This window comes from Camelus bactrianus, chromosome 11 (assembly GCF_048773025.1).
Source record: "Camelus bactrianus isolate YW-2024 breed Bactrian camel chromosome 11, ASM4877302v1, whole genome shotgun sequence".
NCBI lineage: Eukaryota > Metazoa > Chordata > Mammalia > Artiodactyla > Camelidae > Camelus > Camelus bactrianus.
Genome location: NC_133549.1, coordinates 85,288,481 through 85,306,025, shown reverse-complemented (window position 1 = coordinate 85,306,025; position 17,545 = coordinate 85,288,481). Strand labels below are relative to the sequence as shown.

The 17,545-nt window shown below is 44.3% G+C and overlaps 1 protein-coding gene and 1 pseudogene across 4 annotated transcripts in view; both read left to right on the top strand.

Moving 5' to 3' along the window:
* Positions 1-3,792: 3,792 nt before the first annotated feature.
* The window catches only part of LOC105075742 (uncharacterized), a 95,188-nt gene continuing 81,435 nt past the window's right edge, over positions 3,793-17,545 (top strand). For all 4 annotated transcript variants that reach the window (XR_012510388.1, XR_012510389.1, XR_012510390.1 and 1 more), the window contains exon 1: positions 3,793-4,037. The gene's annotated coding sequence lies outside the window, so the exon portion shown is untranslated. The remainder of the gene's footprint in view (positions 4,038-17,545) is intronic.
* LOC123615565 (olfactory receptor 6C75-like) lies at positions 11,027-16,018 on the top strand (annotated as a pseudogene).

The window sequence follows — 17,545 nt, the reverse complement described above, 5'->3', positions numbered from 1 at the left end:
CTCCCTCTCTGATCTGTGAGCTCCTCCAGGCAGGGTCATGTCTAAGGCATCTGTTCACCCTCTGCCCAGGGCTGGCAGGAAGAAACCCTGACAGATGGGCTCCTTCCACAGATGGTACATGAATGATGCACAGTCACCTCTGGCCTGCGGTGTGGACAGTGACAGGCACCGAGTGGCCTTGCATCTGTCCAAGCTCCCATCCCAAGTTCCCTGAGACTTCCCTGAGGACTCTCCCTCTCTAACCACAACCCTGGCTCCGACAAACCGGGAAACCTGCAGTGATGGCTGGGGACAGAGGAAACACTGCCTGCCTAGCCCAGCTTCCAGAAGGGGCCTATGATGCACATTTTGCAAATGGCAGGAGACATGCATGTCAGAAAATTGTCCATGATCAATTTCAAATTCCAAATGGAAATGGTTGTTTTGCTGAAGTCCCTGATAATTTGCCTGAAAATCTGAAGAGAATATCTTCTGGGAGGGCGGGAAAAGGATCCGGGTTCCTGGGAGGTCAGAGACACACTCTTGACCTCCCCTCCACCTCCTTCAAGTACTCAGGACACAGCCTTCTGCCTGGGAATCAGGGACCAGTCATTCTGCACTAGGACAGAGGCTCCAGCTCTGACAGCTTCTGAACCAGCAGGCGACCTGTAACCCTGTTCCAGCCCCACTCTGCAAAGCCCCGTGCCCTCAACAAGGAGCCAGGAGAGCCTCAGTGGGCACAGGCGTCCTATTGCTCAACCATTGTCTCACAACACAAGTGCCCACCAACGGACCATCTTCCAGGTAGGTGTCCAAGAAATGCCACACCCGAAGCTTTGTACAAATATAATATCTTGACAAAGAATGTTCCAATTCAATGCAAATAGACTTTCTCTACAAAGCCACAGGATGCAATGAAATTATTTAATCTAGAAAGAAATCAGTGACCTGGAAAAAAATTGGTGTGCATTAAAGTGACCATCTCCTTCCCCGACACCTCGGTAAGCTCCTACTTAATGTGCAGGCAGCACTGTCCACCTGGGCGGCTGGCTGTGAAGCTGTTTGTTATTTCAGGAGCACCTGTCCTGTCCCCCTGCCCTGCACTGACCCAGTGAGCATTGTGCTCGGCGATATAGATGGCGACCCCAACAGCAACTGGGCATTGGTATTCCTTGAGAGGCACTTTACAAAAACAGATTTCCAGGCTCTGGCTTCTCAGTAGATCTGAGGATTAGCCCAGGAATCTGCATTTTCCTGTGCAGGCAGGCCTGTGGAACATTGTTTGGGCACGATCAAGTAGTGGTGTGGACACTGTTGTCCTGCAGTGTCTTGCAGGGATCCAGGCTCGGCCACTCGTTCCTGTGGGCTCCCTGACCATGAAACTTGCAGCCTCGGTTTACTTTTCTAGAAAAGGAATACATCATATATGGCCTGCTTAAGCCCTGGGCAGCTTGTGGGGATCAAGGGTGATGATATGAGTAACATAAGAAAACAGCTAACATTTATTAACTATTGACCATGTTCCAGGCACCAGATGAAGCACTTTGCCTGCATAACTCAGTCTTTAAAAAAAAAAAAATTGAGTGAGGGAGTTACTTTCATCTCTGTGACTTCTGTTTTAAAGAGGAGTGAACTGAGACACAGGGAGGTTAGGCAATTTGTCTAAAGTCACTGAGCTTGGGACATGAGCTCAGGCATGAGAGCAGGGCCCAGGCTCCTCTCCAGTTTCACCCGTGAAACCTGGTAAGTGCTGGGCTCAAGTGACAGTGGTGCGGGATCCAGCTTTCCTGCCCTGTCTGCCTCTGAAAGCATCAGGATATGAGATCTAAGCCCGAGGGACCTGACAGGGGGGAGGCTTGAACATGGCTGGGCAGTGCCGTTCTGCAGGAGAATAAGGAGCATATGGTCCTCATCCGACCCTCCCCTCCCTGCCTGCTGTCAGGGGTGTGGAAGTTTGCACTAGTTTCTTCTGACGGGCAGGAAGGAAAACACCATGACAGTAGCAAGTCCAGCTGGGGCACAGGCTGCCATCTTGAATTGCCAAGGCCAGAAGCCAAAATATGGAGAATTCTTAAAACATCTCTTTACACTTCTATATTTGACAAGGAGAAGAGGATGCTACCATTTATTGAGCACCAACGCTATGCAAAACCCTTTTGAACTGTCATTTCTTTTAAGCCTCACAGAACCCCTGTGAAGCAGGGTTTCTTTCTGAGCCCATTCTACAAGTGAGAATCCTGGGTTTCAGAAGTGCTAATTAAGGTCTTCAGGGGCCAGCAAGCAATGGACAGTGGATCTTATTCAGAGGGGCTTAGCTCCAAAGTGTTGCCCTTCCTGTGCCACAGCATCCCACACAGGGCACTTCCCCTCCATCATGGTGGCCAGCTTTGACAAGGCTCTTTCCTCACAACCAACACCTGGATACTCTTTCCATACAACTTTAGATCTTGAAGATGAAGCTCTCTGTCTCATGACAGGACCAGGACACCCTAGAGCATGTGGGAAGGCTAAGAAGACTGAGTTAAAAGGAGTTTGAATCTCATGCTAAGGGTGTGCCCATTTCACTTATCAGCCAGGCCAAGATGAAAAGTCACAATTAACCGACCACTACTTAGTACCAAGAACTTGCTCATAAATGACATGAGTAAAGTGTCATCACCACCTTGCCAGATTGGGTTGTATTATCCCATTACGGATGCAGAACCTCAAGGTCAATGAAGGGGAATGAAAGAGGGAGGTGGGAGTGCTATTCCCCCCTGTCCTGCCCCCGCAGCCTGGGCCTGCCCCTTCCTTGCCCAAATCCTCTCCCACCTGCTGACTGAAAGGCTAGTTCCACCTGCTCACTGAAAGGCTAGTTCCACCTGCTCAGGTTTATCCTTTCAGCATTAGGCCAGTAATTGCCATTAACACACAAATTCTGTAGGAAAGGCTGATGCTTAAACCCTTATCACATGTTTCCACTTTGGAGCTAGGATGGTCAATCAAAGTAAAGTATGGTTAGTTTTGATTCAAGAAGACAAGGGGGTTGGAGAAGGGAAGAGGAAGTGCCAGGCTAGAAGGTAAAAAGACCCAAAATGGGACCTTGGGAGTCAACACAGCTTTAGATATGACACGAAAACACAAGCAAGAACAGAAAAAAGAAATAAACTTTACCTAAATTAAATGATTTTTCTGCTTCAAAGGACATTCTCAAGAAAGTAATGGACATCCCACAGAGTGAGAGATTTTTTTAGAAATCATATTTCTGAAGAGTCTTTCACCTAGAATACATAATTGCTAATACATGTTGCTCCAAAGAAGACAATACAAATGGCTAAAAAGCATATGAAAGAATCTCAGTATCAGGGAAGCAGAATCCAAAACCACAAGGAGATGCCACTTCAGAACTATGAGGATGACTGTCATCAAAAAGACAGCTGATACAGGTGTAGGGTATAATTTAGAGATAAATTGGAACCCTCATAGTCTACTAGTGGAAATATGTAAATAGTGCAGGCACTTTGGAAAAAGGCAGTTTCCAAAAAGGCTAACCATAGAGTTTCCTTATAACGCAGCCATGACAATCTCAGGCATATAGCTGTGAGAAATGAAAATATAGATCTCCCCAAAACTGGTATACAAATGTTCACAGCAAAATTATTCCTAATTGAAAAAAATGAATACAAATTATGAGGACACCGGTTCACACACATGTCTATACCAAGTGCGCAGCCCCGCCCCTGGACCACAGGAGCCAATCGGCGCGCTCGCTGCCCGGCCCCGCCCCGGAGCCCTCCTAGGCCGGGCCCCTCCCTCCGCCACACGTCCGTCAGTTCGTCAGGCAGGCAAGGGGCAGCTGGCAGTCGGTCCGAGCGGCGGGCGGTTCCGCCGCTCAGCAGCTCTTCTGAGGCGGCGGCTGCAGCGGCTGCGGACACGCGGTCCCTCCGGGAGGCGCAGCGTGGGCCGAGCGGCGGCCGCGAAGTATTGGGCGGCGGCGGCGGCGGGCGCGGCCCCGAGCTGGTCGCCGTGGGGCCGCGCTCCAGCAACCTCATGGGCGAGGGCTCCTCCGGCGTGATGTGGTGAGTGTCCGCGCCCCGCGTGCCCCCGCGCCCGCCCGGCTTCCCCCCGGCCTAGGCCGCTTCAGACGCAACGTCGGCCCCGACCCGCGACCCCGACCCCGAGCCAGGCCGGACCGCAGCCGGGCTGCCCCGCCTTCCGCGCGCCGAGGGTCTCGTGCGGGGCCTGGCCGCTCGGGCTGGGGCGTTACTCGCGGCGCTTGCCGGGCGGCCCTCGCTGGGCGCGCGGAGTGGGGGAGGGGCGCGGGGGGCGGCGGCCGGGAACTGGGGACCCCGGGACGTCGGGACGGGAACGGCCCCCAGCCCCAGGGTGCTCGCCTCGCGGCCTTCCCTTGCCGTCCCCATAGTGAAGCCGCGAATTACTTCAAATGCTTGAGGCGGCCGTGGTCTGGAAAGCGGTTCGCAGGTGCGGGTGTGCACAACCCAGAAATCATCGTCCTGTTTCTGCCCCCTCGCCTGCGTTTTCCGCGAATTGCATTGGTTCAGCACCTTCCGTGGTGCCCTTGGTGGTCCCCTGCGCAGGCTTTCTGAGTCATGTAGTGGCACCAGTTCCGGTGTGGAATGTTTCAATCTTGAAGTGTTTAAATGGTTTAGGCATGGTACTGTTCGCCTTTCAGGAAGGATAAGTCAGCATCGCTGTCTTGATTTATTTAAGGAGTCTATTGGAGTTGGGCCTAATTTGACTTTTTTCTCCCCTTTAACCTGCATGAGCTCTAGCATGAAGGTATCCTGAGGTTTTAGCACAATGACTGTGTACTTTTCCTGTTAATGCTCGAGTGGTCAGTGTGTATGCGGCCCTGATGGAGTTCTTGCACAACCACATGCAGGCTCCCTTGTCTGGCTCCAGATCCCTCAGAAATGTTCGTGGGTTGGGGGTGACGGTATTGTGTTTTTTTTTTTTATTAGAACTAACTGCTGTGATATTTTGTGCTGATGGAGACTTGTGGAGGTGTGGACTCCCTCACACCTAAACCTTCATGTGAGCGTGTCTTTTGTGTTGAAGGAAGGCAGCAGACTGTTTATGAACACAGCCTGTCAGGTACTGTGCTAGGTACCTTGTCTCCTGTTACCTGAACAGACCCCTGCAGAGAGGGAAGGGCAGTGCTCTCTCTCTCTCAGATGAGAAAGTATTTTGAGGTGAAGCCAGGTTCTAAGGTCACACAACTAAAGAGTCAGACTTGAGGTTGTAGACTGAGATCGTCTTTCAGTTGCCAGAGCTCTTTTCATTACGCCCTGTTTTCCTTAATTAGTGTTATTAATAACTTTGGAACTTTAGCATATTTTACTCTTACAAGCAAATTTGTTTCAGAAACATATTTAAATTTGGTCGTAATTTTAGAAATATAGGGAATGTTTTACTACATATGCTAGCTAGGTACAAAGACTAGTGAAAATTCTTTTTAAAAAATACTTGAATATTTTCATTCTCTTCAGGAACAGTGTGCTTCACAGTACACAGTTGGGAAGATTCACGTGAACTCAGCAGGCTAAGAGCCACAAGAGGAATTAAATTAGGTCAGTCCTAAAAGAAACAAGGTCCTAGAAGGTAATGGAAAGACAGTACTGCCCACAGCATTGCTTATGTGGCGTAGGTCTGATTGCTGTGCACCTGCGTGGGGTTGTCTGTGTCTGGCTTCACAAACCTTCATGCCGGGTGTTGATGTATGACTGGGAGTTTGCCTTGAGAAGTGCACTCCAGGTAGAGGAGAATGCACACGCCGAGGCACAGAAGTCTGAACATGGCACCTCCGGTCAGGAAAACCAGGAGTTGTCTGGGAAGGGAGGGTGGGGGTGAGTGTCCTTGGGGAGAAAGCTGGAGTGGAGGCAGCTGGGATAGGTGGGGTCGAGTTCTGGAGGGCTTTGTTTTCTAAGGAGTTGGGACTTGATTTGGCAGGGAAAGTCACTGAAGGATGTCCTTTTTCTGCTGGGTCCTCATCAAATTTTTTGTTTCCCTCTTTGTCTCTCTTTGACTTTCTACCTGCTGTTCTTGTCTCTTCTTTCTACTTATTTAGGGGTACTCGGTGGGTGTGATTTTCATCCAGGCTCCAGGGGCATTTTGAAATGTATGTGGGTTTTGTTTTGCTTGTTGTTGTTACATTGACTGGAGATGGTATTGTCCTTCAGTGTGTATGTGGTGGAGGTGGACGTGCCAAATGACCTGCCTACAATGTGTGCTCAGCACATTCAGTCCCTGCACCGGAGGAGCATCCTGTTAAGATGCCAGTGGTGTCTCCCTCCAGCCCATCCCCAAGAAAGGCTGGGCCCTAGTCAGGTCCTGCCTTCCTCTGAGATACATCTCCTCCATGAACTTGTCCTTATTACTCTCAGCTCTAGCACTCCCCATCCCTCCCTGGGACTTTGCTGGGTGTTGGTACCACCTGTTTGAAAGGCAGGACCAGCAGTGCTATAAGTCATCTACAGAGGCTCCAGAACAGATTCCTAGTTGTGCTGGTTTAACTATTAATTTGATTTTTTTTATAAAGAATTCTTTTGTTTGGTTTTTGGAGCTCAAAGATGTGAGACCATCTTACATGAGCAACAGAAAATCTAGAGTTTCTGAACAGTTTTGAGGGCAAGTAAAATGCAAACAAAATTCATTTTGATATTAGTAACATCTCTAATAATGTGCTCCTGGTGGCTAGCTATAATTTATATGCCTTTCTGGTGAATTTAATTTGTATGTTCTCAATTCTCAAGTATTAATAAAATATTCTTATGAAAAGCATCCCAGTTGAGTTCTCCAGGAACTATGTATAGTTTATTCCTCACCTTGCTCACAGTAATGCACCTACTAAGTAAAAAACAAGTGATTCCCCCAAAAACATCTTGAGCTACCCCACCACGCATCCAGCCTGCTCTGCCCGCCCACCTGCCTGGCCCTGAGATGCTCTTTCTTTCTTTTTGCTTCTTTTTTTCTCTTTCACTTCTTGGGGCTCTCATACACTGGAAAGCCAACAGGATAGATGTTCTCCAACGCCTCTCTCAGATGCGCAGTCTTAGGGCAGGCTCTGGGCTCTGAACTTGTCTGTGGCTGGTAGGAGCTGGGGGTAGGGGTGTAGGGGTGTAGGGGTGAGGTCTGCGTGGACTTCACCACGACCAGCTGACTAACATTAGTTGCAAGCTTGTCTTAGGTGCTGTGGTTTCAAAGTCATTTTCATCCTCACCTTTGAGGTATTATTTTTTTTCACTTTACAGATAAGGAAACCAGGTCTCCGGTAACTTGTCCAGGGTTCATAGCCAGTAAATGTAGAGCAGAACTGAGATTTGTCTAGACCTCAAAACCTGTCATTATTCTTTCTTCCTAAACTCCTATAGACTTTCCTTTGTTTCAGTGAATTATCTGGAAACGTGCTTCCTCCAGCCTGGGTTCCTGAATGTGTTGGCCCCAAAGTATAATATGATGATTTTCATGGCCAACTTGGGCCTGTTGTGGAGATGGAAGAGGGAGGAACCAGAAACTTGGAAAGGGTCAGTAAGGTAGGGTCAAAGCAGCTTCATTTTTATCAGAGGGGTGTTTATTAGTGTTGATCCTTCTCAGTCCTCCTACGTACCTCCACCAGTTTCTTGATTTTCCTTCACTTAGTAATGTTACTGAGCATGTACCTGCCCTGTGTGCTAAGCAGTAGGATCGAAGTGGTTTTTATGCTTTGGTATTTACAGTCTAACAGGAAAGTAATCACATTTCCTAACTATGGTGAGGTGCAGAGTGCTACCTTTTATACCCATAAAAAGTGGAGCCAAGGTTTGAGGAGTAGTCCGGGAGGGTTTCCTGCAGGAAGTGCTGTTAAGCTGGGACCTGGAGAATGGCTTGGAGCTAGCTGAGTGAAAGATAGGGAAGGGTGCTAAAGCATTTCAGGCACTACTTGTAGCAAATGGGCTGTAGACATTGGGGAGTTCGTGATTAAGATCCAGGGATATTTCTCATGGTGTTGCACAGTCAGGAAGAGCAGTTAAAGCTTCAGATATGGATGTAATCAGGAACTAAAACTAGACCAAGGTAGCTTCTCCCCTCCCTCTTTACATTAACAAAATCTTCTTGCACCCTGCATCTCTGCACAGCTGGTTTTTTGATTCTTCTCTTTTCACTTTTACCACATCCCCATGCACTTGGCAGACCCTAGCTTCCCAGAGGTATGTGCCTTCAGAGCACTCTGACTCCTGGGTAAGATAATCTGCTCCGGCTTGGGCTAGTGTCCACCACTGGTCTGGGCACCTGAGGCCCAGGTGGAGTCATTTGATGAGGCTGAACCTCTCTAAGGTGTTACAGTGAGGTGAGGGTGTGCCTCTCAATAAGTCTGACACAGGCTCCCCCACTATGCCTGCACTGGCCCTTTCCATCCCTGCCTTGTGATTAGCCTGACCTCCCAAGTAAGGGAGATGCAGATAGCTACTTCCACCCAAAGTTGAGCAGTCCAGTCATATTAGGAGGTTGGAAAAAATCCAGTGCATCTCCTCTGGTTCCTGATAATTCTTTGCAAGTATTTGCTTCTAAGCAGTGACAAGTGCTGAATAAGAGGACAGTTATGGGTAGCATCACCCCCACAAGTGTACAAACAGCTCTGATCTCTCTGAGATCCCTGGAGTTACATGTGTGGAAAGAAGATGAATGTGGTTTCTTGAATCTTAGGAATCTTACAAACTGACTTCATGATATTGACCAGTACGGTGCTAATGGGTGAGGTGATGTCTCAAGTCCAGACAAAAGGATCGTGTTTCCTAAAAGGGGATTATATAAATTACTTTTCTCCCTCCATTGCACATCTTTCATCTTCTCTTGGTAGATTCCCCTCCCACAACTGTAAAATTGTATGTCATGTAGTAAGCTGTGAGGGTGTTATCAGGAGATATGTGAATTTGTAAATGTGAACTTTGCCCCCATTTCAAAGGAATTTGATTTGAGGTGTTCTTCTATACTATATGTAAAATCTTTACCTTGCAAAACAACATTTACCATTCCATGCTGGGAAGGTCCTGAGATAAAGATGCTTTGGAATCTTGGTATTAGAGACACCACTTAGAACCACTGATATTCTCTCTAACAGCTGGAATATTCACACATCAGAGATAAGCATGAGAACCCTACCAAGAAATTAATAGAAACTGAAGGATCCAGAACCTTACAAAATTGCTTTATCTCTGAGATTTACAGATAGCTTTTTCCACTTCTTCTTGTCTCACCCACATTATTCAGCTTTACTTATCATTCTAAAGTGGAAATTTGTTTAAAAAGATTTTTTTCCATGCATGAATGAAAAAGAAAATAAATCTAGATATGATAATTGCCCTATACTGTCAGCTTCCCCGCCTGGTCCCAAGTTGGAAAATACCTACATTAATATGGTTATTCTTATATGGATGGATGTTATTAGTTTTGATATTAATGAGCCCTCTGGATCAGAACTGATGTGTTTTTGGTCCCCATTGGGATTGTTGGTTTATTTTAATGGATATTCTGTGAAGAGACAGTTTGGTGTTACAACAAGGTCACACTCAGACTGGAGTTCAGTCTGTTGACAGTGCTTTTGCCCACCCCAACCCCCATTTCCTGTTCAACACATCATCCCCTAGTTCCTCTCTGACAATATCATAGACAGTAGGATTTATCTGTCCTTAGTCCTTACATAGCCTTCTTACTCAGGGATATAATGCTAGAAATTAAAACTGTTCTATGAACAGATCATATTAACCAGGTACATTTTAAACAACAAAAAAAATTCTTACCTAGATTCTGAATATTAGTGTAGTCTATTTTTTTTGAAAACTGGCTCAGACAGAATGGTAAATATAATATTCTGCAGAGAATAAATCCACACAATGATGTTTGATTTATTCTTCCATGTTTCGATAATCACAAATACAGTTTTACAAACTATCCCTTTATTTGCTCTAATTGCCAATTAAATCCTCAAACCACAAGGAATACTGAAAAACTTAAAGATAAGTTGAAACTCAAAGTATCATTAAAAGTGTAAAAATAGTGATTTTTGGAGGACTGTGAAGACACTATCCAGAAAAGAAAAACATAGACCAAGGAAAATTTAAAACATTTCTTTACTTTGTAGAGTCTCAAGTTGTTCCAGCTTCTATAATTCATCTCCTATTATTATTTATATCCCCCACCTTCTAACTGAAAATATGACAATGAGGACCAGGTTTGGTTTGACCTGGATTGAAAACAATGTTTAGATAGACAAATGTTACAAAAATAATTTTGTTCATTTCTGGGAAGATGGGATTCAGTGAACACGCATGAAAATTTCTATGACATTTGCTTTGACTTGATATGATCAAGATAGGTAAGGGACGATTTAGGCAGAACAGATTTCCAGATAGCTACCATATACCCCAGTGTTTCCTGCAAATACACTTTGGGAGTTTAGTCTTTCTTGGCTTTTGATGGGAAGCCAGAGGCCACAAAAAATAAGTCAGTCCTGCTGCAGCAGCCCAGCTGGGGTATCCAGGGAGAGAAGCAGCCTTCCAAGCCAGTGGTTGCCATGGCAACAGCTTTTCCACCATGGAGCTTTTATATCTCCCTTCTTGTTCTGCTCTAGAAGTAATCAGGGGATCCACTTTACAGATTCTTTTATAGAGAGGCAGGCCAGGTTAGAGATATCACACAAACTACCTAGTGTTCCTTTTTTCCCCTGAAGAGGAAGAAGCATATGCTTCCCTTTTCCAAAGAGCTTGGAGGCAGGAAAACCAAAATACTCTTCAGACAAATATATCCTATGAAAAAAAATTAAAATGTTGGTAGAGGCTTGAAGAATAGTTAAGAGAGGAAGGTGGCTTTCCCCCTCCCCCATTTCCTTCCTTGGGAACCATCATTTCCAAAAGCCTGATGAAAGTCTAAATATAATCCAGCTTTTTTTCTTGACAGAAATGTTCTCTTACCCTCTATGCTCTGGCTTAATGTACACGTCACATATAGAAAGTTGTAGTCGGGACTTCTACTCGGAATCATTAGCAACATGCAAATTGGGATTTTAGGAACCCATGGGAAATTGTCATATAATTTCTTTAAAAAACGCTGGCTGACTTTCAAATCTTGAAATTTTTTTCTATCCTGGAAACACTGTGGAAATCTGGGCCCGTATTACCAGAAACAATGGAAATATAAACATAAAGATTGTGCCAATAACCATTATTCTCAACAGTGACCAATAGCTGTCCTTTGAGCACCAGTCCTGCCTTTGCTTTCTACCTCTGGTCCCTTCAGCTCCTAATGAGGTTTGAAAGCCTGTGCTCTCTGCTCACTGGGTACATCCTGCACAGTGACCACAGTCTTGTAGGAAAACTATCACAGGGGCCTTAGGACTATATGTTTGGAGTTTTTCATCATTGATTCAGTGAAACAAGGATACTTAGAAACAGAAAGGTGAGGATATAATGGCAGATGGATTGCAATTGAAGGTGTCTTGGAGCAGATGTGACCAAGAAAATGATGTACCTCTGCAGAAGGAGACTTGTCTCAGCATCTCCCAGGGCTGGACTCAGAAGAAGCTGCCTGCTCCCATTAGCTGGTGTAGTTGGAGGACAACACTGTTGTATATTAGATGAGCTGTTACTGAGGGAGGCACAGGCAGAACTTCCATCAGAATCTTAATTAGTCCTAGAACCTTGATTAGTCCCAGAATCAAGCTTTCACCCAGAATTTGGGTCAGTGAAGTGTGGCTGTTATAACCCATTTGCTCCTTTTCTAGGTTTCAGGGGTCAAAGCTGCCATGTGACCTTTGCCTATGAAAAATTCTGGGTTATTAAAACAGGGCTTTGCCAGCCAGGAACACTGAGAACATAGGAGGCATCTTCACCCCACTCTGGAACAACAGGCTGTAACAAATACGTTTCCTTTTCCTCTCCTTCCCCTCAGTGCAGAGAAAGCTGTTGATTTCTTGGAAGAGAATGACTGCAAGAGGAGGAAGCCCTGTTCCCCCCTGAGGTGACTCTGGTGTGCCTGGGCCAGGACAGTGGTAACTTGGAGGATCTCCTGCTGTCACTGAAACATTAGCAGCAGCTCCTCCAGGCTACCCTGGGGACAGTGCCACTCTAGGGGGAGCAGCTTGGTTGCATGAACATCACTTCTGAGAACTTAGTCCATGGCAGGTTAGAAAGGAAGACACTCCACACTGTAGATTTTCACCTTAGTATCGAGATGCTACAGCCAAACAGCATCATAAGAGAAGTAATTTACTGAGGGGACTGAGGAGAGAAAGAGAATGTTCACTGAGCATTGATGTAAAAGTAAATGCATGAATGCTATGTCCCGAGGTTACTTTCTTAAGTAACCTCTTAAGTGCCGAGGTTACTTTCTAATCCTGTGAACTACTGTCACTCCCCGTCTCTCTTTCCTACCAGCATGGGGCCTCAGAAGACTGGAGTAAATCCTAGGCTTACAACTTATATTGTATCATGGAGAAACTCCCAACATCCCTGGTCTCCAGACTCTTCTCTAGACTGATTATAGTAAACTAGAACAACTCTAAGGCCTATGTCATTCTGTGGGTCAGTAATTCATCAATTAGGTTAACTGAATAATAGAAAAATAAAGATAAATAAAGCTAAACTTTCACTTAAGGGTAAGAGATCATCACCAAGAGATTTGTTTCTATTTTAAATATTGTGTTGCAGCATTTGGAAACAGCACGGGCTTTGGATTTGGACGTAATTAGTTAAAGTCCCAGCTGTGTGACATAACCTCTCTGGAACTCCTCTAAGCCTCTAATTGTCCTTAAGCAGAAGGGGTAGGGGCAAACTAACACTCATGATTATTGTAAAGAGTAATAGAAACACTGAATTTCAGTGACCAGTATAATCCCAAGCACTAGTAGAGTCCTCAGCAAATGGTGAGGATGAGGAAGAAGATGATGATAATTTGAACCTAGGATTTTTGCATTTTGTACAAGGGATTTTCAAAGTGAATATTGGTATATTACTATTGTCTTTATTTATAAATTGGTAGTATTTTAAAACACAGTTAAGTGTTTGATAAGGATACAAATGTGAACAACCCTGCCTACTCATTATGCTATTTTTAAGAACAGACTATGATTTAAATATTAAAATTATACTTTGAAGAGCACATAGAAATCATTGATATCATATGACAAGTGAATTACGTGCTTTATTTTACCTAATTTTCACAAGTACATGAACAGGTAGATCCTGTCATCTTCATTTTACATGGGGTGAAAATGAAGTTCACAAAGGTTAAATAATTTTCCAAAGATACCCTCTCTCTCAGGGATTAGAACTCAGTGTTGAACTAGTATTGAAAGCAGGTCCGTCTGATTCAATAACCAACTGACTGGACTACTTTACAATCCATGAAGCCACCTTCTCAGGTAGTCAGATAGCTTGGTCTTATGCTCAAATCCTTTGTGCTCACTGTGATGTCTTTATTGTAGCTTAAGATCCACAGGTGTTGCTGCTGTGGAAAGAGATGTCCATGGAAACGGGGAATGGGACAGCTGTCCAAGCATTCACTTTGGAGGGGTTTCCTGCTGTCCAGCATCTGGGAAAAGTCCTCTTCCTGGTGCACCTGCCGGCATACCTGGCATCCATTGCAGGCAGTACACTCATAGGCACCGTCACCTGTGCTGACTCCAGACTCCGGACACCCATGTACTTTTTCCTCAGCACTTTCTCTTTCATTGAGTGTTGTTTCACAAGTACTGTTATTCCTAAATTGTTGATCATCTTTCTTTTAGGCAAACAATTTCCTTTGATGCTTGTTTCATATGAGACTTTATCTTTTTATTTCTGGGAGTAGCAGGTTTCCTCCTCATAGTTGTGATGTCTCTGGATCAGTACTTGGCCATTTGCAAGCCTCTGCATTACCCAACCATCATGAACCTGAGGACTTGCTTCCTCTGGTCACCACCTGCTTTGCTTTGGGCTTCAGTCTCATCACTGGTCCAGTGGTGAAGCTTTCCCGGTTATCCTTCTGTGGCCTCCATGTGATCCCTCACTTCTTCTGTGACCTTAGCCTCATGGTCCATCTCTCCTGTCCTGACACCAAATCTATTGAAATGTTGCACTTTGTCCTTGATTTGTGTGTCCTTTTGACATCCCTCCTCATAACCATCATTTCATATAGCAACATAGTAATCACAGTCATGCAACTCCCATCAGCCAACGAGCGACAGAAGGCTTTCTCCACCTGCTCCTCTTACCTCATTGTCCTCTCTCTGATGTACAGCAGCTGTGTTTTTATATACATGAAACCAAAGGAAACAAACAGGCTGGGCTCCAACAGGGAGGCTGCCCTTGTGAACACGGTGGTGACCCCGCTGCTGAACCCTGTCACCTATACTCTATGAAACAAGCAGGTCCATCAGGCTCTAGAGGAGATGATATTCAGGATGCAGATATCAAGATAAATCACATGACCTTGGAGTGTTAAGCTTTAGAAAACCATTTGTCTTCATTCCAGGCAATGTAGCAGTCCACAGGGTCCTAGTGGAAAGTCTGTGGCAGGCCTCACTTGGTCTCTGTTTGCACCTCCCCAGCAAAGGAAGATCTGTTTCCTCAAGGCCATTTTTCACCTTGTTATGCTTGAGTATCTTCTTAAATATTCCACATACTGATGACAATTGATTTTAATAGCAAAATCCTTTTCTACATTTTTATTCTTCCCTGTGACATATACCATGTGCTTGAAGTTTCTGATATTTTATAATTTATACTCTCTATTTCACTACACACTGGTCATAAACATGATTCAACAGAATTAACAACTATTTACCAAAAGACATTTATATAATTAAATGGTGGAAAATTGTATATTGGGTTGTGATTATGAAGGAAATGATGGACATAGTAACCAATGCTCAGGGTTACATTCCCTCCATATCTACTCCAAGGAAATAATGGTTATACTACCTTTCATATTGGGACATATATGGTTTATATCAGATGTGCTCTTAGTTGCTATTTTTGAATAGCTCAGCTACACATGTGTAATCATTTCCACACTGAAAGAAATCAAACTGTATTAGCTCTCATACCATCCTCCAAGGAGCGGAAATATCCATAGCATCCCAGAGCAGATCAGTGCTTCTGATTTCTAAATAATTTATTCTAGCTCTGGCCCCCTCAGTTGCATAATGCATCCTTAATTTGATTCTTATCCTAAAGCTGTTACTATAAAACATATATGTATATCAGTGGAAACGACCTCAGAGTCTCCCATGGTGCTTTCCCCAGGTTGTCTCTCACTGAACTGGTTAGAGTGAACAAATGTGAAAGGACTCTATAAACTGTATGTGAACAAAATGACAGCTTCTAATTACAGAATGGATAGAGAGCAGATTCCTCGGATTGTGTGATGTTGAATCTAAAAGAGTATGAATGACAAATATGCTACCTGGGTCGCCATGCCCCCACCAATGTCCTGGGCAGCATGAGGAGTCAGATATGTTGGACCACTACTGTATGGTTTCTCAGCTGGAGTGGAGCAGAAGTGAAGGCAGAAACCTCCTTCTTTCCTCTCCTCCCCTACCTCCATCCCCATCCAAACCACAAATGGAACACATAAAGTTCAATGTGGTTTTGAGTGTAACATAATTCTTACTCTCCTTCGCATTCCCAGCCCCTTCCTTTATCTTTGATTTCAGTCCTGAGAATAAATCTGTTGGTCAAGCTATTCAATCAGGTTCTCCCAGAGAACGGATCTGGCTACAGGGATGACAGGAATGAGATGTCAGATAGTTTTCCAGGAGCTGAGGGAAAGAAAGGCTTTTCCTGCACATTTTTCAGCCAAGGAATTAAGGAAAGGATATGGGTCATAGAGCTACAGCAATGCAAGGAGGAATTCCAAGACTTTCTCCAGGACTGGAGGAAAGGCCTGATTTCCTTCAGTAGAAGCTGCCCTTTGCTTTCCACGGGGTGCCTGGATCACCTCATCAGAGGTTCTGTCCTGGGAAACCAATGCCAGTGACTGGCTTGGTTATTCTAAGATATACAGGGAAAAAAACCCTAATTGTTTCTTTATTTCTACTATTTTTATTTTTTACTTATTCCTATTTTTTTATTTTATTATAAAATAATAATATAATTATAATAAAGTATTATATATAAATATATTATATAATATAAATTATAACAATATAAACAAATAATTTTATGTATTACTATTAATAACATTATTATCTTTATTTATATTTTCATTTCTTTATTCCTTTGCTTCTATTATTCCTCCTTGGGCAATGGCAAGAAATTTTGCCCTTAGAGCCTTTATTTCATCCACAAGAATCACCTTTTCCCTATGGGAGAGATTCCCACCTCTCCCAGCAACTCTTGCTCTAAGTAACCATTTAGTTCCCAGTGACCTCAGCCTGAAGGTGTCCTGTGACATCAGCATCCTATTTGCCTGGTCATCATCAATGCAGCAATGAAGAGCTGGAACTTAGGAACACACTGCCAGGTCACACAGTCTGCTTCTGTGTTAGGAAGTTTGAGCACAGCCTCCTGCTGCCCACTGGGGACAGTAGCATCATTCTCCAGAATGAGGTACAGCATGGATTGTACCCTGGGTCCGCTCCATAAAGTTTGAAAAAGAAATCCTGTGTCCTGCAACAGTGCAAATTTGTATTCAAGATAAAAACTGAAGACAGAGGCAAACCACCAAAGACCTACCACTCTGCGGGCAGATGGTACCCTCCCCACAAACTTCAGCCTCTGCCAGATGCTTCCCAGAGACTTGCTTCCGCAGAGCATCTCTGTGTCCAGACCACGGTGAACTTGGAGAAAGCTGGAGGAGACACAGCTTTTCTCAGGCTTTCTCTCCAAGTGACATTACCAGTCAGGAGCTGAGGGCAGCCCTCCCTCCCATTTCCCCAGTTTCTGCCAGTGTCCCCATCTTACCACATCATATTCTCTTCTCTGTGTTCTACTACTTTAAGTAGATTCCATTTTTGTTTGTTTTTTAGTTCTTTTACCTACTAGAAACTTAAATGTATATTATTAAGATCCTTCCTGAGATTTTTATATATATATATATCTTGACTATGTTTAGACAAACCTTAGCTCATGCGAGACACAAATACAGATACATAAATAAATGGGAGGCTTCATACACCAGAATTCCTTGTCCAACTCCATTTCTGACTATTCCAGGCCACCAAAGAGATCACCTAGATGCCTTTTTGTGAGGAGAAATGACACCTATGTATGTATATATTCAGGCTCTTCTGGGGGTCCTCATTGGATAGAGCAAAGCCAGAGTCTTGGTTTAAAAAATCAAAACTTTAAAGATTCCCAAAGGAAGTGGACTATAAAGCAATTCAGTTTTCTACAAAATTACTCTATTGAGTTTATACTGATCAGCTGAGTACAAATTCAGGAGAAAGAAACTAAGATTCACTCTAAAGTTAAACAAAATTTGTTCAGTTGGCTTATTTTGCACTACTATTAACCAATCTAATAGGTACATTTATTTAAATTTAAAATGCCTTTATTCATATGTGGTAAGTCATACTGAGTAACAAAGATATTTGACTCTCAGGCTCTCGGGC